The 23816-nt window shown below is 48.0% G+C and overlaps 1 protein-coding gene across 1 annotated transcript in view; it reads right to left on the minus strand.

Moving 5' to 3' along the window:
- Positions 1 to 14704, minus strand: part of PLEKHG3 (pleckstrin homology and RhoGEF domain containing G3) — a 40993-nt gene extending 26289 nt beyond the window's left edge. Inside the window, exon 1 of the mRNA XM_028116041.2 lies at positions 14475 to 14704. The gene's annotated coding sequence lies outside the window, so the exon portion shown is untranslated. The remainder of the gene's footprint in view (positions 1 to 14474) is intronic.
- Positions 14705 to 23816: the final 9112 nt, after the last annotated feature.

Below are 23816 nucleotides of genomic sequence, written 5' to 3' on the forward strand. Positions count from 1 at the left end.
AGACTTCATAGACTCCCACAACAAGTGTCAACTCTCAAAGGCAGCCAGCCCTCAGACAGCAAGTCCTCATGCACTCCCCCTCACAGATCCCTTTCCCAGAGCCTCTCAGCTCTCCACCCCACAGCACCTGCCTCCACCCCCCAGGTCCCTCACGTGGCCTTCTAAGGGGCCTCAACCAGGGAGGCCCAAGAAACTCATCCAACCAGTTCCCAGGCGGGAGGAAAGGAGCTTTCTCCCTTAGCTGAGAGGTGAGGAGACCAGAACGCAGTGGAGAGGGGAGGCTGTCGCCAAACCCCAGGTTCTCAGGTGAGGGGATGCACGTGGTGTGGGGCAGGACAGCCCAGGCAGCATGGTCCCGCTCCTGGAAAAGCAAGGCCTTGCTTCAAGGTAAAAAACATCAGCCAAGTCAGGGTGGCAACCTGCCCCCCGACCTTCCTGCTCCTTTGGCCCAGAGCTCCGGAAGTGGTGGGCATAGCCCCTGCCTGGCAGTGTCCATCCGGGATGAAACTGGGTGGGGAGAACTTCCTTTCACTCGCTGACCTGTCACCACTTGATTTTATCCAAAATAACCACCCTCTGTGGATTCTGGGAAAAAGAAACTTCAGGAAGAAGTAGGAGATTAACTCTGCTTTTCCCAGCATGTGTGCCGTTTTGTGCTGGGTCCCTCCAACAGCGGCCCCTTCTCTAAACCACCCAACTCTGAATGTCCAGAAATCAGAATACCCTCTGAAACCCCCAACAGAACGGTCTGCAGTCTCCTCTAAAAAGGAACACAGGATTGTCGTGTTCTTACCCAGCCACAACTGACAAATCCACTAGAAGAGACCAGGGCAGGATAGAAGGAAAAAAAACAAACAAACCCACAGCTCTCCTACACCTGCATCCATGGGGTTCCTGTTTCTGAACCCCCAAGGGAGAAACCTACCTGTTGCCCCCAAACCTGTGGCTGGCCAGGTTTCGCCGGGGGAGTTTAGAAAGGCCTGGAGGCCCAGAGCTGAGAGTCAGGCCGCTACTGTCCCCCCTGGCCTGGCCTCGGCGGAGTACCTACCGCTTTCCTCAAAAGGGCTCCCATCGGAGCACCAAGGGCTGCATCCTCCCAGCCCTGGCAGGCGAGCAGTTAACAGGCCTGGGGCGAGCAGCGCACTGCCACCAACAGCCTCGGGAATTAAAGTGCCCGCCGCCTCCTGCAAAACCTCTTCAATAAATGTCCTATTCAGAACCAGTTCCGCGTGTGGGTCATACTTTCTGCATTTCTCTCATTCCTGATTCCTGGGGGGCCCCTGACGGAGGAAATGAGGCTTCTCACCCTAATTCAGCAGGTGAATGAGGACCCAGGGCACAGTCCAGCAGGTGAGCACTGCAAGCCACCGAGGACATGCAAATATCTGAGCCATTAAACACAAGGGGACACTGACTGCAGGAAGTCAAACACTGAAGACACTTGAACAAAGCCAGTTCATTCACCAGCACAACAATACTCCATTTATGTGGCTCCTCCCCCACCCCAGGCCCTCATGGCCCAAGGATATTAACCCTTGTCCTTCCGGCTGCCAGGAGCACAGGGAAGGGCGCGTGGGCAGCAGGATTATCACCGTTTTACAGATGAGGAAACTGAGGTACAAGTGGCTCCCAAAATGGCAGACTGGAATACCAGCCAGCATGTGATCAGGCAGCACCAGGCATTGTGCTGAACACAAGCCCTTTGTAATCTCCTCACAACAACCCCGAAGTCCAGAGCCATGTGCTCACTTACCCAAGGGCCCAACAGGGAGGTAGGAGGGAAAGCCAGGGTTTCCTGGAATCCCTGCTTCCTGAGTTCACCATCCCTCAACACCGCCTCCCATGGGGGTCCTTAAGAGATGCACACCGCACTCCCTCAGCCCACTTTGTACAAACGCCCTTGGGCACTTAAGTTTTACAAGTAACACTGCTCAGAACAAGTTCTCTTGCTAGGGGTCAACCTCCGAAAGAGGGCAAAATGGAGTCACCTGGGAATGTGTAACTCCCTTCTAGAAGCTTCCAGGAATGGTTTATGTGCCCATTAAGGATGGGCCAAGGACCAGGGCACAGGCTGCCTCTCTCCACCCTGTCACAGCAAGGGGTACTCATCTGCACAGCAGCTCGAGGACTGGCAAGGACCTGAAGTGTCTTCTGTGAATGCTCTATCTTCTTAACACAGTAAGAGCCTCCTACACGTAAGAACAAGATCTTGGGGGTGCTGGGTGGCTCAGTCATTGGGCGTCTGCCTTCGGCTCAGGTCATGATCCCAGGGTCCTGGGCTCGAGTCCTGCTCCCTGCTCAGTGGAGATTCTGTTTATCCCTCTCCCTCTCCCTCTGACCCTCCCCAGGCTCCAGTGTGCTCTCGCTCTCTCAAAAAATAAAAATAAATCTTAAAAAAAAAAAAAAAAAAAAAACAAGTGGGGGATGGGGATGTTTTTTGGTCAAGAGGTCCGGGAAGGCTCTGAGGAAGTGACTCTTGAGCAGAGTCCTGTTTAAGAAGCAGGCAGACATGCAAAGTTCCCAGGAAGAGCCTTCCAACAATCCTTTCCTCTACTCTACCTAAGCCATCCACTTACATTTCGTATGTCCTAGATCTCATTATCACCAGTAAGTGCAGACTTCTAAAATATCTTACTTTTAAGCATCCCACTCTTTGCAACCACTGAAGAGGGGCTGAGTATAAACATTACTAACCATACAACAAAATAAGCCATCACAAGGTAGTAAAAAGATGGAACAAACTGGTACTCCAAGAGCTAAAAGAAAAATCTGGGCACCTGGGTGGCTCAGACAGTTGAGCATCTGACTCGTGGTTTTCGCTCAGGTCATGATCAAGCTTCATGCTCAGCAGGGAGTCTGCTTGAAGATCCTCTCCTCTGCCCCCCCCCAATAAATAAAGTTTAAAATAAATAAATTTCTCGGGCGCCTGGGGTGGCTCAGTCGTTAAGCGTCTGCCTTCGGCTCGGGTCATGATCCCAGGATCCTGGGCTCGAGTCCCACATCGGGCTCCCTCCTCGGCAGGAAGCCTGCTCTCCCTCTCCCACTCCTGCTGCTTGTGTTCCTGCTCTCGCTGTGTCTGTCAAATAAATAAATAAAATCTTTAAAAATAATAATAAAAATAAATAAATAAATAAATAAATTTCTCAATAAAGAAAAGCCCAGACTAGATGACCCCACTGGTACATTCTACCAAACATTTAAAGGAATTAATACCAATTCTTTACAAACTCTTCCAAAAATAGAAGAGGAAGGAATACTTCCCAAATCATTCTATCAGGCCCTATTACCCTCATATCAAGACCAGACAAGATATCACAATAAAAGAAAGCTACAGTCTAAAACCCCTAATAAAGATGCAAAAAATCCCCAGCAAAATACTAACAAATAGAAACCAGTAATACATAAAAAGGAGTATACACTATGACCATATGGATTTATCCCAGAAATACAAGATTGGGTTAACATCCAAATATCAATTAATAGAATTCAAGATATTAATATAGTATAAAACCACCTGATAATCTCAGGAGACCCAGAAGAAACACTTGACAAAATCTAACGCCTTTCCATAATAAAAACACTTCCACAAACTGGGAATAGAAGGGAAAATTCCCATGCTTATAAAGAGCATCTGTGAAAAACCTATAGGTAACTTTATACTTAATGGAGAAAGACTGAATGCCTTTCCCCTAAGATCAGGAGCAAGACAAGGATGTCCCCTCATGCCATTTCTATTTAACACTGTACTAGAGTTCTAGCCAGGGCAATTAAGCAAGAAAAAGAAATAAAAGACATTCAGATTGAAAAGAAGTAAAACTATCTCTATTCACAGATGACATAATCATATATATAGAAAATCCTGTATAGAAAAGGAAACCACTATAATACCACTAGTACTAATGAAAGAGCTCAGCAACATAGGATACAAGATCAACACACAAAAATCAATTTTATTCCTATACACGGGCAGTGAACAATCCAAAAATGAAATTAAGAAACAAAATAATGCCATTTATAATAACAGCAAAAAGCATAAAATACTTTGGAATACATTTAACAAGAGAAGTATAAGACTTCTATACTGGAAATCACAAAACACTGTTGAAAGAATTAAAGAAGATTTGTCTTATGTTCTCATGCATCAGAACACTCAACACTGTTCATCTGGCAATATTCGCCAAATCGATCTACTGGCTCAACACGATCTCTGAAAATCTCGGCTGGGTTTTTTTTGTTTTTTTTGTTTTTTTGCAGAAACTGACAAGCTGATCCTAAAATTCCTATGGAAAAGCAAGAGACCCAGAATAAACAAAACAATCTTGCAAAAGACCAAAATTGGAAGACTCAGTTCCCAATTTCAAAACTAGAAAGCCACACTTCCCAAGACCAGGCTGTGCTGGTATAAAGGCAGACATCTAGATTAATAGAATAGAATTGGGAGGACAGAAATAAAACCTTACATTTACAGTCAACTGATTTTCATCAAGGGTACCAAGATGATTCAATAGGGAAAGAACAGAATTTCAAGAAATGGTACTAGGACAACTGGATATTCACATGCAAAGGAATGAATCTGGACATCTAGTTCACACCATATGCAAAAACCAAGGCAAAACGTATCATGGACCTAAAGGTAAGACCTAAAACTATAAAACTCTTACAAGAAAACAGAGGAGTAAATCTTGGTGAATTTGGGTGAGCAATGATTTCTTAAAATATCAAAATCACAGGCACCAAAACAAGTAGATAAACGAGACTTTATCAAAATTAAAAACTTTAGTGTTCCAAAGGGCACTCTCAAGAAAGTTTTAAAAAAAAAGTGAAAGACAAATCACAAAATGGAAGAAAATAGCTGTAAATCATGTATCTGACGATGGACCTGTAACTAAAATATCTAAGGAACCCTTACAACAATAAAACTCAATTTAAAAATGGGCAAAGAGGGGCGCCTGGGTGGCTCAGTCGTTAAGCGTCTGCCTTAGGCTCGGGTCATGATCCCAGGGTCCGGGGATCGAGCCCCACGTCGGGCTCCCTGCTCTGCGGGAAGCCTGCTTCTCCCTCTCCCACGCCCCCTGCTTGTGTTCCCTCTCTCGCTGTGTCTCTGTCAAATAAATAAATAAAATCTTTAAAAAAATAAAATAAAAAATTGTTTAAATTTTTTTAAAAATGGGCAAAGATTTGAATAGATATTTCTTTAAAGATATATAAGTGGCCAATAAGCACATGAAAATATGCTCAACATTCTAAGTCTTTAGGGAAATGCAATCAACACCGCACTTAATACCACAGCATACCCACTAGGATGGCTAAAATCAAAACAGTGTTAAATCACAAGTGTTAGTGAGCCCGTGGAGAAATTAGAACCTTTGCACACTGCTAGTAAGAATGTAAAATACTGTAGCTTATCTGGAAAACAATTTAGCAGTTCCTCGAAAAGTTAGAGTTATCATGTGGCCAGGCAATTATACTCCTAGGTATATACCTAAGAGAATTTAAAAAATGTCCATACATGGGGCACCTGGGCGGCTCAGTCAGTTAAGCATCTGCCTTGGGCTCAGGTCATGATCCCAGGGTCCTGGGATCGAGCCCCACCCACATCGAGCCCCACATCGGGCTCCCTGCTCAGTGGGAAGTCTGCTTCTCCCTCTCCCTTTGCCCCTCTCCCTGCCCCTGCTCTGTCTCTCAAATAAATAAATAAAATCTTTTAAAAAAAATGTCCATACACAAAGCTGTACATAACTGTTCATAGCAGCATTATTCATTATACCAAAATGTAGAAACAGCTCAAATGCCCATCAACTGATGAAAAGATGAACAAAATGCAGTTTATCCAGAGGATGGATGATTTGTCAATAAAAAGAATGAGGTCTGATTACATTCCACAACATGCATGACTCTTGAAAACACCATGCTAAGTGAAAGAAGTCATAATAAACTACATATTTGGGGCGCCTGGGTGGCTCAGTCGTTAGGCGTCTGCCTTCAGTTCAGGTCATGATACCAGGGTCCTGGGATCGAGCCCCAGGGCACAGAGAAAGTTGATCTGTGGTTGCATGGGGATGGGGGATGGGAAGAAAGGGAAATGACTGCTAATGGGTATAGGGTTTCTTTTGGGGAGGATAAAAATGTTTTAGGATTAGATAGTGGTAATGGTTGCACGACTCTGTGAATATACTAAAAACCACTAAACACTTTACATGGATGAATTTTAAGATATATGAAACATATCTCAAAGTTATAAATCAATCAATCAAATCTTAAAAGTATTAAGTCAGTGGGAAAAGTATACACTAGTCAGTAACTGGTCCTAGAAAACTTGGCTATTCCTCTGGAAAAAATAAAATCAGTTTGATCTTACAAGGTTGAGTGGTTCTCCACTTCGGCTGAACATAAAAGTCACCTGGAGCATTTCATAACCATGCCTGGGCCCCACCCCAAGATATTTTTATTTTATTGGTATGATCTGAGACTCAGACATCAGTACTTTCTTTTTTAAAACTCCTCATAAGGCTTTAGTGTGGAGCCAGAGTTGAGATCCAGTTTCATATAAAGAAAATACATTCCAGGTAAATTTAAAATGTAAGCATGGGAAGCAAAACTTAAATTTAAAAGAAAATATTTTAATATATTTATAAAATCAGAGTAGGAAAGGATTTCTTGAACGAGACAGAAAGTACAAACAAAAGATTGGTAAATCTGACATTAAAATTAAAAGTTCCTTATGAAAAAAATGACATTTATTAATAAAGTTAAGACAACCCACAGTTCTATGTAATGAATATAACCTACCAAAGATCAGTTATTTAACATATATATTTTAACTCCTAGAAATCAAAAAGGGGGCGCCTGGGTGGCTCAGTTGGTTTAGGCAACTGCCTTCAGCTCAGATCATGATCCCAGGGTCCTGGGATTTGAGTCCTGCAGGGAGCCTGCTTCTCCCTCTCCCTCTGCCTGCCACTCCCCCTGCTTGTGCGCTCTGTCAAAATAAAGAAGTAAAATCTTAAAAAAAAAAAATCAAAAAGAAAAAGGCAATAGCAATTACATTTTTTTTTAATTTGAGAGCGAGCGAGAGAGAGAATGTGCCAGTTGATTTAAATACATCAACATGGATAAATCTAGATAACAATGTTGGATAAAAAATCCAAGTTCAAGAAGACCACATTGAACATGATGCTATTTATGTCAAAATAAAAACACGATACCATATGTTACTTACAAACAGTAAAAAGTATAAAAACATGCAAAGGTATAATAAACACCATATTCAGGAAAATGCCACTTCTAGGGTGGGAGGGAAGAGAAAGGTTTCCCCAAGAAAAAGGAAGCTTCAATTGTGTGTGTAACATTCTATCTGTACAATAAATGAGAGAGGCAAATAGGATACCATTACCATTTGCCAGGCCTGGACAGTGGGGACGGGGAGTCAGGTCGGGGTTCCTAGGCAGGGGTGGGCCCCAGGCTGCTGGAGACTGACTGGAACAACCAGCACCAAGACTGCACACCAAAGCACCTCTCCGCAGCATCCAGAACCAAAACAAAGGAACAAAGCTCCTGATGGAAAGAGTCCTGCGATGTTTGAAACTGCACCTCCTCCCTGTCATTTTCTGGCCTCCGAAGAAGAAAAGTGCTGGGTGCGTGCTGTGTGGCACCCGGGGAGATGCTTAAAATGTAAATGGACTGAAAGCATTCTTGTTTCTACCAAGGCAAGTGCCCTGTGGGGTAACTGGCAATCTACCTGGGTGGAGCTGAGTTAGGGTTGGACCCGTCTATGCTGTACTGAAACACATTAAAACTGCACTGGCTGGACTCCCCATGGAGACGGCTGTCCAAAAAGCCACATTTTTAAGAGTTTTGGAACAGTCTTGGGTAAAGCTGAGCGCCTGTGCCCTGGGGTGATTCAAGAGTTCAAATTTCACTCCTGCCAAGTCTTGGCGAGGGATCCTGGACAAATTTCCAACCTCGTGTGGACTACACTTCCTTATCTGTGGTTCAGGGGAACACCACTTTGCCTTGTTGAGAGGAGCAGTGATACTACCTTAAGTATCAACATTTTTAAAACTTTTCATCAATCTGGTTGGGAATCATTTAAAAATACGGTAAGCGCTTCCTTGCATGCCTTCCTAAACAGTCAAGGGAGCATAATTTAACCTCTTCTGGATGACTCAAGGTCACAATTACAGCAAAGCATCAATTATCAAAATGATAATCCCCCAAGGGCCCAGGTGTGCCGAGCCATTCCTCCTAAATGAGAGACCCCAGCTTCCACCAGCACTGGCTCTTCCTACTATTCTGACCTCTCTCCACTCTTCCTGTGGACTCTCAGCTCCTCAGGGTTCATTTTTCCTCTCTGTGCCCGTCTCCTTACCGTCTCTCCTCTGCTGCTTCCTTTCAGTTGCCAGCTCAGAAGGAGGATAGCACCACCTATATATAAAAGTAAACAGTCTGCGGAAGCCGGGGGGAAAACCTAGGAACTTGCGTCCCGGCGGATCTGAGGCTTGCTGGCCAGACGCAGGTAAGTGAGGCTGCAGAGAGGACAGGTCCTGAAGAGCATAAAAGGTGACCCCCCCACCACTGCCTTTGATCGGCTATTATGGGACCTAGCATGAGATGAACTATACTCAAGACTACAAGCACACCCTCCTGTCCGCTCTGGGCCCAACCTGCATGGGGGCAGAAGCCTACAGAATGCCTGGTGGGACTGCTCCCAGGGACTCCAGCAGCCTTGCACTTTTCCAGGCTTCAGAAATACAGAGCCTGCCCCTCTGCCACAGCAGCCGACCACAGGTTAACTTTCCTAACTATCCTAGGCGTCTTTAGACAGGAATAGAACATCTGTGAAGAGTGCGAGGATTTCTTGAATTCCTAAGGTTTCACCACACAGTAGGGTTTCATTTACACAAAAAATATTTATTGGAGGGGTGCCCGAGTGGCTCAGTCGGTTCAGCGCCTGCCTTTGGCTCAGGTCATGATCCTGGGGCCGTGGGATTGAGCCCCGCAACCCCCCCAATCCCCCACCCCCAAAACAGGCTCCCTGCTCAGCAGGGAGTCTGCTTCTCCCTCTCCCTCTGCCCCTCCCCCCACTCATGTGTCCGCACACATGCTCTAATAAATAAAATCTTTAAAAAATATTTATTGGAATCCTACTATGCAGCAAGCACTGGAGATGTAGCAATGTGCAGGACAGATAGAGGCTACATGAATACTGGTTCCCTTTTCCTGTTAACAAACACTTGCCAACTATTGCTCAAGAACCTTCAATGTATAAACACAAACACACACGTACACACAGTCTTGCAGCCTGGAGAGTACAGGATATGCGTTTTTAAGAGCTTCCAGTACCTGTAGAACCCATCTCTCCTCTTGAGATCCTGTTACCACAGTAAGAACTAGACCTCGGCCCTCTTGCATCTCTCCCTGCATTCTCAGCCACACCCCGGCAGTAATCAGCAACTTCGAGGACTCAAACTGGGTTTTCCAAAAGGCTGCATGGACGGCCACCACCGTTCCCATTAGAACCTTGTGCAGGTCCTGTGTCCAGGCCCACAATCTGCTCAGCAGGAAACAAGCGTTTAAGAGTCCTTAAAAATCCATTCCCTGAGCTTAAACCAGAGATCCCTCCCCAAAGGCCAGCAAGAGAACTGTAAAAAGCCTGGCTCTCCCTTTGCCTGTGTTCCCAGATGGCCACAGCCCACCCAGGTGGGGCCTAACCCCCACCACTGCCTTCTCCCCCTCCCCCTCCCCAGCTCCCATAGGAAGAAAAGCGGGAGCCAATGAGACCACCAAGCCCAGATTACTCTCAGGCTGGGACCTCAGCACAAGCTCCTCACCCACCTGTTGGTTACACTTCATACTGTTCTCTGTGCTATAACGGGACCACAGATGAATCCGGCACAGTTCCTGCCCTCAGACAGCTTCTAATCAAAGTAAGGAGTACAGGGGCGCCTGGGTGGCTCAGTTACGTTATGCATCTGCCTTTGGCTCAGGTCATGGTCCCAGGACCGAGCCCCGCCTTGGGCTCCCTGCTCGGCAGGAAGCCTGCTTCTCCCTCTCCCACTCCCCCTGCTTGTGCTCCCTCTCTCGCTGTGTCTCTCTCTGTCAAATAAATGAATAAAATCTTTTAAATGAATAAATGAATGAATAAATAAAATAAGCAGCACAGAGCAGAGACCAGTTAACAAGACCAGCCATCATTCCAAACAGCTAACTCCCAGAAGCACTGCCAAGTGTCTCCAGGTGAACCTCCTTCTGATCACAGGGTAGCGGACCCTGCCGTTTTCCTCTTCCTTTAAGGTCACCCAAAAACAAAACGCCTGGGGCTGTTCAGGGCCATCTTTGCAACTTCCTCTGGGGCCAGATTATAACTAGTTTTATGCAGTCTCTAGGCACCAACTGGCAGGCCCAAAAAGTTCCTTCACCACAGGGCCTGCCTGGCTGTCCTGCGTGCGCCACGGGGCCCTCGGGGGGGTGGTCTAGCTGATGACCACTTCCCCAGGCCTCACCCTCCACAGCCCATCCCTGCTTCCTGAGCCAGGGCAGGGCCCCCAGGAAACCGATCACCACAGCTTTGATAGGAGTCTCAGAGCAGGCCCCTCCCTTTGAAGTCTGAGACTCCACAGACTGGCTGGGCAGACGCAGCACAAAGCTGAGCAGTTAAGAGGTCCAGGCAGAACCCGAGATAAGGCTCCATCTGAATCCTCTTGCCACCTATGCTATCTGCCCAGCCCTCCCCTCTCATCTCCCCCACTCCTTTTTCCCTCCATCTCTGAAGGTAACTTTTCTACAGGAGGCTAGGGGAGGGGCGAATAGCCTTCCCTGCTGTGAGGCCGAGCAAAGAGGCCAGGGACCATGGTGTGATTCATCAGGGCTGGTTAGAAGCTGGGGGAATTCCAGAGCAAGGGAAGGTCAGGGCTGCCCCCAGTTCGCCCTGCCCCGGGGCAAGCAGCCCACACCTCGTAGTCCTGCATCCTCACTCAGACCAACCATTGGAAATCTAGGATAGGGTAAAGTCTCCCTAACTGGGAAGTCTGCACTAACTAGGGTTTCTGTTTTTATCTCCCTCCAATTCCCCATCCCTGCCCAACCCTTGAAATGCAAAGCCTTTTATCCAGAGTCCTTAGCAATGGCATGAAATATCTTGGGCTACCTCCCACCCCCCCCCCCGCCCACACACAATTTGGTTGGAGAAATAATACAACTATCATTTATTGAACACCTCTGTGGGCTTTGCTGAGCATTTAACACACATTCTCATTGTTCATTCTCACAAGATACTGTACGTGGTAGGTATGATGACTAACTCCATCTTACAGGTGAGAAACAGGCTCAGAGGAGTTCAGCACCAAGGGGCTAGCAAGCTGGAAAGCTGGGATCCGAACCCAGGTGCATCCAATTCCAAACCCTGCCCCTCAATCCCGCATTGGGTTGCTCCAACTGGGAGTCAAGCAAAGGCGGTAAGAGATGAAGGGAAATTCTTCCCTGAGGCATTATCTCCAACATCCCTCGCTCAGGAGGCTTCCCAGGCCACCCCATCTAAAATGCCATCTCACCCCCTCCATGGCAATGCACATCCACCACCTCCTTGCCTATCACATGTTTCTACTTATCACTGACGTTTCTTTCTTTTTTTTTTTTAAACTGATATGCTTTCTAGTTCACTTTCTATCTTGCTGTCTGTCAGCTTCCCCCACTACAAGTCAGTTCCAGGTCAATATTTGTATACTTTGTTCACTGCATCTACAGTCATATACGGTAGGCACTAAATAAATGTTGAATGAATACTTAAAAATAGAACTAAGAAGCATAATTGTAGGAAGAAAAAAAAGGACGATCCATCCATTCAGGGGAAGAAGGAGATGAGAAAAGAAAGAGTGTGGCCAGGAGCAAGTTAGGAGCCCTAAGAGGAGCCCAAGAGGAGGAAATGAGGGTCTGCCAGGTCCCCTGTGGATTCCACTAGAGCCTTCCTGCACAGTAGTGACTTCCAGCTGCCAAGGCTCCAGCCTGAGGGCTTCTGCTGGGGAGGGTGGGCAGGCAGCTTTGGAACAAAGGCCTATGGACAAACAGCTGGCCAGAGAGTCAGACCAGAGCAGAGACCAGGGCCAGAGCGGCAGCCTGGGGTAGTGGGGAGGGAGGCAAATGAGGAGCTGAAGAAGGGCCTCAGTGCAGCTGCAAAGGCAACACGCTCCCAAAGCCCAGAGTCCCCTCAACCCCCAACACAACAGAGAATAACTAGATGGCTCCTCAATTAACCCTCCAAAGTCAGCGCCCCAGCCTGGGCTTGTGGCAACCCCTCCAGGCTTGGAGCCAGAGGCTTCACAAGGTTCTGAGAGGGGGTGGAGGTGAAGGGGCAAGCCACACATCTGGAACACAGTCCCTTTTCCCCTCCAGCCCTGGTCATCCCTCAGGCCATAGCCTTTGGCCTCCTCCGGTGTAAACACAGTAACCCTGGGTTAGCTGTGGATTTGGTAAGCCAAATGTTTACTCTGGAGCTGAGATATCACAGGCCACAGATGTAAACTTCCACCACAGGATCCTCGTATTTACCATCTCCTGTGGCACACGTGGGACATATCCAGTAAACTTTAAAGCTCTCGAGAGCCTCTCCTAGCCACAGTGAGCCCTTTATTTTGTATAAGAGTTTATGGAGCACTTTCCACGTATCTGGCTTCATTTGATCCCTACCACAACCTCTATAAGGAAGAGAAGGCAAGTACCTTGCTTTACTCAGGTGGAAACGGAGTCTGAAAGATATGTGATTCACCCAGGTCATGTTGGAGAAAACACGGATTAGCCAGAGCAGGAAATCTGAGTTCTAGTCCCTGTTTGGCCAACAGGGACCAGGCTCAAATCATCTCACATCTCTGGGATCTGCTTCCTTCCTGTGTAGATAGGCTAATCAGAGGTGCCTTCCAGAACTAGCGATGCTACCAATCTTTAATGGTATGCAGTAGAGCCAGGATTAAAATTCAAGCAAAATCCTGTGCTGGACTCCCAGGCCCGTGCTCTTTCCACTCTTCCTGATAGGCCATATCATAAAACGCCACATCTAATAAAAGTGGAAAAGCCCCCAAAACAACCCTTAAACCACTCCCTCTGCTTCTAGGACTTGGTTTACCCCATGCTGACTCCCTGCCCTATCCCCAGAGCAAGATACCAGGGAGCCAGGGGGTTGCCCAGCCCTTGGGGGAAGAGAATGGGTTCAGCAGAAGCTGCAGGATCATTAACAGCAGGCTTAGAAGGAAGAGATGAGGCACCCGGGGATCACTGGAAGGGGTGAATGACAAAGGTACACCTTCCTTTGGTTCTTACTCTCTAGGTTTTCTGCTGGGGACGGTTGGAATGAAGTCATTCCCAGCTTAAGGCAATCAGGATTCCACTCCCAGTTCATCAAGGGAGGTGCTGGAAAGGCACTCTCCTAAAAGGAAGCAGGCGACGTGCTCAGAAGGGAAGCCCTCCTGGGCTGTCATTACTCTCCCTACTTATTATTTCTTAAGGTCGATGTGATTAGGCTGCATGAAGAGGCAGGGCTGGGGAGACTCTAAGAACCCCTAGTCTAGGGTTCCATATAGGAGAACGCAGTCTGAGTCGCCTCCACAGGGGCTCCAGAGAAGACAGCTTCCTTCATCTGCCAACAGTTTAGCAAGTGACCTGGAGGAAGAAACTCTTACCACGGCCACTAACACCGCCCCCCCCAGGCCACACCTCTCCAGCCTCCTACCATTACATTTCCCACTCCGTTCTTTGTTTTCAAAAGCAGCTCCAAAGAGTAAAAGTAGCTACCCTAAAATGTCTTGAAATTTCCAGGTCTCATCCTAGCTTTCCAAACCAAAGGGCTGAGAATGGGGAGAAAAGTAACCAGACGGATTTCAGGAGTGGGCGAGGTCGAGGCCGACAGTGGCAGGCAGTGGTCTCTATGCCTTCGGCTCCCGACATCGCCTTTCTGGCACCCACTCTAACCCTTCCAGGACAAGAGCTGAGATTCCCAAGAATGAGCACCATGTGCACCAACCCGGAACACGCCGCTGGCGCCCCTTGGGCTCCCGGGACCAGAGGCTGAGGTCCCTCCCCAGAAGGGTCCACCCGGCCCGAGTCCCACAGTTCGAGGCAAGGGCCAGCCCTCGGGCGCCCGAGCGCGCAGGCGGAGCGGGCGGGCGCAGGCGGAGCGGGCGGGCGCAGCCTCGCGGGCTTCCCGGCTTTCAAACGGAGCTTCCCGGAGCCACCTGGAGCGCTCGCTCCTTTTGTTTCCGGGGTGGAGACTACAGGACAGAAGAGGACTCCGTGCACGAGCCTACCGCGCTCCGGTCCTCTGCCGGGGGGCTCGCCCCGGAAGGCGCCAACACAGCCCCGGGCCCTCCTCAGCCGCCCCGAGTCCTCACCCCGCCGGGGGCTGGGGCGAGGGCCCGGGAGGGTGGGGGCCGCGGAGGGGCTCTGGGCGCTGCCACTGGCCGAGGGAGAGGGGAGAAGTGAGGGCCACTCACCGCGCGGTCGCCGCCCCGCCGGGTCCGGCACGCTCCGCGCGCGAGGCTGGCCAGGTGCGGCCGCGACGCAGGCGCGAGTTTGAAAGTCGCTCTCGGCAGGCGCTGAGGCTGCCGGCCGCTCCCGCCCACTGCCCAGCCCCTCGGCGGCCCGGGACGCGGCCAGCTGCTGACGCGGCCCCCGGGGACCCCAGCCCGCGCGCGCCTTCCCAGCGCCCGGCAGGAAGTCGGGGCCGGGCGAGCGGAGCCGGAGCTGCCGCGGGAGGGAGGAGAGAGGGAGGGGCGGGGCAGGAATTTTTCCAGTGGGTGGAGACTCAGGCCGGCCGCTGGAATCCAGCAATTGGCGGCTCCGCGGGGACCCGGAGAACCTTCGCGTCGCGGCGAGCCGGGGCCCGGGGTGAAGGGGATCGTGCGCCACTAATGATTAACGCCCGCAGGTGGGGCGAGCGCGCTGCCCCGCCGGTGACCGTCCCGCGTGAGCCGCTCCCCCGCCGCCTAGGTGCTCGCAGATACAAAGACGCACGTGGTGGGGGTCACCCCGGTGTCACAGCCAGACACCTCCCATTGTGCGGATAGGAAAGGGGGCGTTCTAGGAAGACATTAGTTGGAATCGGCTTTGGGGGTCTCGATCCTACCAGAGCAGGTCATCTTGGCTTTTCTGAGTCAGAAAGGCACTTACATGAATATCTCACCGCAACTCGGCCCCTGTGATCCTTTACAAATGTAAATCCAAGCCTCGAGGAAGCTGAAGAGATGAAGAAACGGGTAACTTGGCGGGAGCCCACCAAAAGACTGCTAGGGAGATAAAGCAAGATGCAGAAACCTGTGTAATAGAGAACCACGTTTTTGTAAAACGAAGACAGAACCTGCCTCTTCTTTTTATGTCTGTATGTAATCCTATGCGCATGGGAAGGTACACACCTGGAAGGGGGTCACGAACACTGAATAAGGACAGGCTGGATTTTGTGCAAGATCGTTAAGTTTTAAAACGCAAAATAATTTCATCAATAAAGATGGAAAAAAGATGCTGTCCCCGCACAAGGCAGGAGAGAAGCCCAGGGTGGGGCCCCAGAAGAGATCCCACTGGTTAGGCATTATCGCCAGTTCCTAGGGAGGAGGAATGGAACACTGATACCGAATCACTGGGTTCTGTGTAGACAAGTGTGTATAGTAAATGGCCAACAGAGTTCTTGTTAAAAAGAAAACACGCTTAAAAAAAAAAAAAACCTGCTCCAGGCAAATGCAAACTCCAGGTGATTTACATGGGGCGGTGGGGGGGGGGGGAACGGGCGCGGAAGGAAATGGCTTTCAGGTGACTTTGAAACAGGATCCAGGCAGAGGGTGGGGTGGAGACAGCGGGGCTCCTGGCTGCCGACTGCCGGGGAAGAGGTAAGCGCGGGGCCTCATCGGCCCCGGAAGCGGGACCCACATTCCTCGGGGAGGGAGGGTAGGCTCCAGCCTTGCCGAGCCCTACGTTCGCCTCCTGGGAAGGTGAAAGCCGAGATTGCGGAAGGAGTTTGGGGGTAAACCGCCGCGGCTCCACCAGCTATAGCCAGCCAGGCCCCCCACTGAAGAGAAAAGTGAAAAGCCCCAAGGCCCTTCCTGTGTTCCAGCGGGGGGGTGGGGGAGTGTTGTCCTTCCTCATACTTCCGCCTTTCTTTGAGCCCGCTTTCTTCTGATCACCTGAATCCTATCCCGTTCTGTCCATCTCAAATTCCAGGTTCCAAAGAAGGCCCTTGACTTAACTAAGCCATTACTGAGTGCACCCCTCACTCCTCGGGCAGGAAATAGTGTCAATTACAGTAATAATAACTCATTTAGTGGATGCTTACCATTTGTAGGGCCCAGTGCTATGCCATTTACATTATCTCCCTCCCTCCTCACATTTAACCTTGTGAGCTAGTCAGTATCCTTATTCCCATTTTACAGATAAGAGAGGATCAGAAGGTACCTAGCAACTTGACCAAGATTACATAACCAGCAAAAGCAGACCCTGACAAGTTTCCAGAGAAGTCCAACATTTGAGTGCTTACTATGTGCTAACCATTATTCTAAGCCCTTTGTACAGTTATGGTCACGGAAGAGACGGAGGCAAGGTCACGCAGTTAGTGTGTGATAGACCTGGGCAAAGCTGATCTTCATCACCATCTATTCTGCTTTCTTTTTGACACCTGTTATATTCAATTCAGCACTTCGTTATAATGCCTTGCATTGCTTAATTGTTTTAATGTACATAACCTATTTCCTAAAAAGATTGTAATCTTTCCTTATGGCAGAGTCATATAGGAAGCACTCTATAAAGCAATCCTGAATTCAGATGAAATAACCCAAACAGTTTGTGAGAAATCATATCTCACCTCTAAGGATAAAAACCTGTGTCTGGGCCCAGACTTCAGCGATCAGAGCCTGTCTCCTTCCTGCCCCTTCGGGGATCCTTGCTTTAGTGGCTGCACTCTCCCTATTAAATCATTTATTATTATAATAATACCTTGTGCTCCAGTAATGCCTTTAATCCAAGATCTCAAAGTGTTTTAACAAATACAGATTAATGCATCTTCACAGTATCCCCACTAAGATAGGCAGATGGAGGTATTCTCCCCCATTTTATGGGTGAGAAAACCAGGACAGCAGAGAGAATTGAAATGACTCAACTATGGAAATCAGTGGAAGGGTTTCTTCTCCCAGCCCTTCCCCTTCTCCTTCCTAACTCTTGGCTGCCAACATCTGCATCAAAATTTCAAATCCCAGAGACAAAGACCATTGAGTTTTTACAATAAGGGACATTTCCAAACTGTCATTTCAGCTGCTCTATTGTGGTAGACCTCAGGAGAGGGAGGGGATGTAAAGACTGAGAAGGTCCTAAGGCTCTGTGCTTCCAGCCCTGAGAAGGAACCCGGGCTTGCTGGGGTTGGGGAGGAAGTCCTCCTCCAAGGTGACCTAAAAAACCCACCCAAGCTTGAGGTCTCAAAACTTCCAGAGTTTCGAGTTGCATTTTAGTAATGTTTCTCAAAGTGTGCACCACAAGCAACAAGAGAATAAACTAAACGTCATCAAAATCTAAAATTTTTATGCCTCAAGGGGCATCAAGAAAGTAAAAAAAAAACCCGAGAAAATTGTTGCAAATCATAAATCTGATGAGATTTTATCTAGAATATGTAAAGAATCCCTACAAGCAAATAACCCAAATAAAAAAGCAACCCAGTTTAAAAATGGGCAAAAAAATCTAAATAGACATTTCTCCAAAGATATACAGATGGCCAATAAGTACATGAAAAGACGCTCAACAACCTTAGCCACCACAGAAATGCAAATCAAACGACAACAACAATGAGGGGCACCTGGCTAGCTTAGCTGGTGGAGCATGTGACTCTTGATCTCTGGGGTCATGATTTCAAGCCCCATGTTGGGTGTGGAGCCTACTTAAAAAAAAAAGTTTAAAAAAAATTTTTTTTTAAGATTTTACTTATTTATTTGACAGAGAGACACACAGCGAGAGCAGGAACACAAGCAGGGGGAGTGGGAGAGGGAGAAGCAGGCTTCCCAGAGAGCAGGGACCCTGATGCGGGGCTCGATCCCAGGACCCTGGGATCATGACCTGAGCCGAAGGCAGACGCTTAACGACTGAGCCACCCAGGCGCCCAAGTTAAAAAAAGTTTTTAAATGAGGGGTGCCTGGGAGCCTCAGTCGGTTAAGCCTGTTTAAGGTTTTCTCTCTCCTTCTCTCTCTCCCTCTGCCCCTCCTCCTTTTCTCTCCAAAAAAAATATTTTTATTAATGAAATTGCACTGTGTACCCGTTAGGATGGCTAAAATCAAAAACGTATAATAATTAATGAGGTTATGGAGAAATTAGAACTCTCATACATAAAAGATTAAACCGAGTGAACATATGACTCAGCAATTCCATTCCCAGGTATGTATGTACGTGTGTATATATATATATGTACATACAAGAGAATGGAAAACATCTGTCCACACAAAACCTTGTACACGAATGTTCATAGCATCATTATTCATAATAACCAGAAGGTAGGCACAACCCAAATGTCCATCAGTTAATGATGGATAAACAAAATGTGTATCTCTACAATGGAATATTCAGTCATAAAAAGGAATGAGGTACTGGTTGATGCTACAACATAGATGAACTTTGAAATCATTGTGCTAAGTGAAAGAAGTCAGCCACCAAAGACCACATCTGTATAATTCCAGGTATATGAATTGTCCAGAATAAGCAAATCTATACAGACAGAAAGTCTATTTCTGGCTGTCTTAGAGCTGGGGTGGGCGTGGAGGGAAGTTGGAGGAGATAGGGAGTGACTGCTCATGGGTTCGGGGTTTCTTTTAGGAGTGCTGTAAATGCTAAAAATGAGTAAGGGACAGGAGAGGCCGGGTAGGGAGAGATAGGTAGGGGGCTGTGTGATCAGGCTCACCAAAAATCCCAGAAATGCTGACACGTAAGGAAACCAGAGATAGGGAACAGAACCAGACCACCTCGTTTGCCTTAAACATCAGAGATGAGATATTCGAAGGAGAAGTCATCATGGTGCTATCAGTGGTGACGTCAAGAAGATTTCAGTTCCCTGGTCAGTCTTCTATAAAAGACCGACCATAAAAGACCTCAGTGGCAACCCGCTCTGGACCCCTCTCTAGAGAGTTTTTTCTTTCCCTCCTGTTCTCACCTTCTCTTACTAAACTTTCACTTCACTTCACCTCACCCTTTTGTGTCCACGAGATTCATTCTTCGACTCCGTGAGACAAGGACCCTGCAACCCTGCAACAAAAAGAGTGATTATACAAAACAAACACATACACACACATTGAATTGTATATTTTAAAATGGGTGAACTGTGTGATATGTGCAATCTTTTTTTTAAGATTTTATTTATTTATTTATTTATTTATTTATTTATTTGACAGAGACAGCGAGAGTGGGAACGCAAGCAGGGGGAGTGGAAGAGGGAGAAGCAGGCTTCCCGCTGAGCAGGGAGCCTGATGCCGGACTCGATCCCAGGACCCTGGGATCATGACCTGAGCCGAAGGGAGATGCTTAACAACTGAGCCACCCAGGCGCCCCTTGTGCAATATATCTCAATAAAGCTGTTTATTTTTTTTAACTGTTCAGAATTACCAGGCTGTTATCAGAATCCTTTCAGAATCTTTGGTGGGCAGGCCCCAGCTCTGCATTTCCCCAGAACACACTGAATGAAGTTCAGCCTAACACCGTGCCTTACAAGACTATGATTCAGAGTCTTGTGGCTCCGGGCTTCCTGAAATGAATGAAATGGAAGGTCTGTAATTCTGAGAGAGCAAAGGCCTGGGGATTGGGAGGGTGGGGAGAATGGGAATCCCCTTCCTGAAGTTCTTTATCAATTGCTTCTTTCCCCCAGTCTAAACTCCGTAGTGTCAGAAAAAAAATCTGACATCAGAAAGGGGATGAAGGGGGATGCCTGGTTGGCTCAGTCGGTAAAGGTCTGCCTTAGGCTCAGGTCATGATCCCAGGGTCCTGGGATCGAGTCCCGCGTCTGACTCCCTGCTCAGCAGGAAGCCTGCTTCTCCCTCTGCCTGCCACTCCCCCTGCTTGTGCTCTCTCTCTCTCTGGCAAATAAGTAAATAAAATCTTAAAAAAAAAAAGATGAGAGACAGAGACAGGCAGAGGCACCCCAATAAATGAGATCTTAAAAAAAAGAAGAAGAAAAGAAAGGGGAAGAAGGTATGGGGGAAGGAAGAGGAAGACTTCCCCCCCCTCCTTACTACTTTCAGGCTCCCAGCCACTGCTGTGAGGAGCTCTTGAAGGAAATGAGCTGTTTGTTTGAGTTTGTGTCCGCAATAGAAACATTTGCCAATCACTTGCGGTTTTGAAGACCCTGGGAGCCACGTGTGAACCATTTTCGGAGATCCACTTACGGTCACCTTCGTTATCGGCAGATAAAGGGGCTGTAAGTCCGCATTTCCAACACCTGAGGCCAGAGAATTGGCACTAAGACATCAGCCTTTAATGGTCTAGGGGTTGGTTAATACATTGACTGTCCTTTCTTGGACTTCTGGCCTTTTGGCCAGACGTTTTTCTATTTACAGCACTGCCTGGAGATAGACAAAGTATAAATGTGGAATAGTCAAGTTTTCCCCAGCTTAATGCTAAAGTGAAAGATTTTCTGGGGGGGGGGGTTCAGAAACTATTAGCTGAAATGGTGTTGAGTTGTCTGTGTACTTCTTTATCTATGTTGTTAATATCCCCCATAAGACTTTCTGCTTCCATTGGAGATTTTCAGACCTCGGTATTCATAAGCAGCACCTGGGAAGCTTCTGACTCACAATTGAAACCAACCCCAGGAATCTGCATTTTAACAGTAAATGATTCAGATGCAAGGGAGACCCATAGACCACACTTGGAAAAACAGTGGTCTGAATTCTGCCTTTTGTCTTTTCCCCTCCTGGTGCTTCCTCTTCCTCCCCTGAAACTAAGGACTCAAAATAGAAACCCTGCAAAACCCAGTGCTCCAAAGATGAAAGGGTATGGCTTTTAAGACCTCATGATGTTGGAACAAATCAGGCTCTTATATTTAATCAGATGAAAGGGTTCTACCTTGATTCATGTGAAATGCCTAATCTTCCACACCTTGGTGACAAGTAGGGCGGGGTGCACCTACCAAGTACTATCCTGTAACACTCGGAAAACAAATTAATAAGAGCTTAATTAGGAGGTAATTGCCCAGTTACTTGCAGATGGAAGCAGTTCCTCCCAACTGTAATTTTTGTTGTTGATGTTTTCCTCCTAGACAGGGGCCTATAATAGGTAGATTCTGCCCTGGCTTCCCTGAGAGTATTCTGCTCAAAGAGTACAGAACAGTTGTTCCAAGAAACCAGTGGGGCCCAGTTTGGCCTACTCTTTCTTTCTTTCTTTTTTTACATTTTATTTTATGTTTTAAACATTGATTTATTTATTTGGGGGGAGGGGCAGGGGGAAGGGAGAAAGAGTCTTTTTTTTTTTAAGATTTTATTTATTAGAGAACAACAGAGGGAGAGGGAGAAGCAGGCTCCCTGCTGAGCAGGGAGCCCGACGCGGGACTCGATCCCAGGACCCTGGGATCATGACCTGAGCCGAAGGCAGACGCTTAACCGACTGAGCCACCCAGGCGCCCTGGCATACTCTTTCTTTGGTTTCTGTGCCAGACCCTATAGGAAACAGGAGTCGGTAATAACTAGATTAGGGCAACTGGGACCCAGTCCATCTACTTTCCTAAGTCACCAGCATCTCCTCCAGGAGAAATGAGGACCTGACCCAGGGGTAGAAGGAGTAACAGTTCCTCCACCAGGGTAGTGAGCGCATGGAGCCCCACAGTCCTATCCCATGGAAACCTCCCCTCCCCTCACAGGTGGTGCTTTGTGGCAGTCACCCTGGCCCACTCTCTTCTTCACTCTCCTGCTACGTAACTGCATTCTTCTCAGTCTTAAAGAGGATTGCCAGGGTTTCTTCGCATCCTAAAAATCTTGGATTCTCTCATCTTAAGGAATCCCAAACTGATCATTCAGCTACAAGCTCTCTTTTCTCTTCACCTCCAAGCTTGACTAGGGAGACAAGTCTGGCTTCCTAACCCTTGACTCCATAATCTGAATACACTTATCTCAGGCCTGTGGTTGTGCTCAGCCTGCGAGGAAGAGTATGGGGATAGCACGGTGCCAGGAGCAGTGCTAAGTGCTCCACGAGTATTCTCACTCCCTCCTCCCGACAGTCCTTGGAGGCAAGTAATAGTTCTCTCCCATTTTCCAGGTGAGAACATCAAGGCTCAGAGAGGTCAAGTCACATGTTCCAGGTTGTGTAGCTCTTAACGGCAGACCCAAGACATGTTCCCAGGCCCCTCTGCAGCCTGAACGCATACTCTTAACTGGCAGCCTGCCAGCAAAATACCCCACCGCATTCCCTAGGAGCCACTAGACTCCAGCAGATGGGAGCAACTTAAGTAAATTAAACCCAAGAAAAGAAACGTCCCCTCCCTGTTCTGCCCAAACTGCTGCGAATTGCCTCACGACCGACTGGAAAGCCTACTCGGTTCACGAGGGAGTTACAGACTTGTTCAAGGGGCTGGTAAATCAAGTGATGGAGAGAGAAGGAGGAATGTGGTTCAGGGTCATAAAGAGGATGAGAAGGGGAAAAATGCAAAAATCTCTAAGGAGTTGTGACATCTCGGGCAAGCCAGCCATAAAAGGTAAGGCAGGACGTCTGCCTGGCAAGCAGAGTCTCTGGGGCCCTAATCATGGCTCTGCCACCTGTTCCCTCGGAGTCGTCAGGCCGCTGGAACTCCGAGAACATCCCGTCCTGCCTGCCCCTGGACAGACAGGAGCAAAGCTGAAGTTTACCAAGTGCTGCTGAAGGGAGTGGGCAGTCGGCTTCCTGCTGGGCCGAGAGACTCCTGCAGAACTGTCTCCAGAACCTGCGCCAGCCCCAGCTGCCCTGCCTGCCAGCCGCCCTCACAGTGGAACTTGCTGTTCCTATGACAACACTCCTCTGCCCTCTCTCTCCCCCAGCTCACCCCCGCCCCCCTGCTCCCCCACACGGCCTCAAGGAAGGGTGACTTCTCAGGCATCCAGACCAGACATGGAGGGCTTGGCAGTCCCTCTGCAAGCAGGGTGGTTAAGAGCACAAGCTTTGGAGTCAACAGACGTGAACACTTGCTGTTTAATCAAGCCATTAACCTCACAGGGCCTCAGTTTCCTCATCTGAAGAGGGGGTGAGTAGTGATACCTATCTCACAGGGTGTTTTCCAGGAATTAGTGAGAAAATACTTGTAAGGAACACATAGTTCCTAGTCCACGGAAGGAGGTGGCTTATAATGCTATTTGTACTTCTGCTTCTTAGTGTTAGATTCCCAAGCACCTCCTCAACATCCTAGTTTCTCTAACGCCAAATCAAGTCAAAGAATCTTACAACTGGAATAGACTAGAAGTCACCTAAGATAACTATTGTTTCCTTAGGTTGTTTTCAGACATCTCTCTCTAAGGATGAAATAATATCAGTAAAGTATTTAGCACATGACTGGGAAATAGTAAATGCTTAGTAAAGGTTAGGGTTTGTGTAGTTAGTGTTATATGTCAACTTGACTGGATCATATGATGCCCAGACATCTGATTAAATGTTATTTCTGGGTGTGTCTCTGAGAGTGTTTCCAGAAGAGACTAGCATTTGAATGGGTCAGCTGAGTAAAGTGGATTGCCCTCCCCAGGGTGGGTGAGCATCATCCTTCAAATGATTATAATGGCTTTAATATTGGCAAATCCTGGGCTTCAAATGTTGGGGTAGGATGTTTGGGAAATAGCCAAATCCCATTCAAACCCAAGTCAGGTGGAAAA

The sequence above is a fragment of the Eumetopias jubatus genome, unplaced genomic scaffold (assembly GCF_037043125.1).
Source record: "Eumetopias jubatus isolate StellerSeaLion01/CBP00866 unplaced genomic scaffold, mEumJub1_p1.0 scaffold_7, whole genome shotgun sequence".
In the NCBI taxonomy this organism is placed as follows: domain Eukaryota; kingdom Metazoa; phylum Chordata; class Mammalia; order Carnivora; family Otariidae; genus Eumetopias; species Eumetopias jubatus.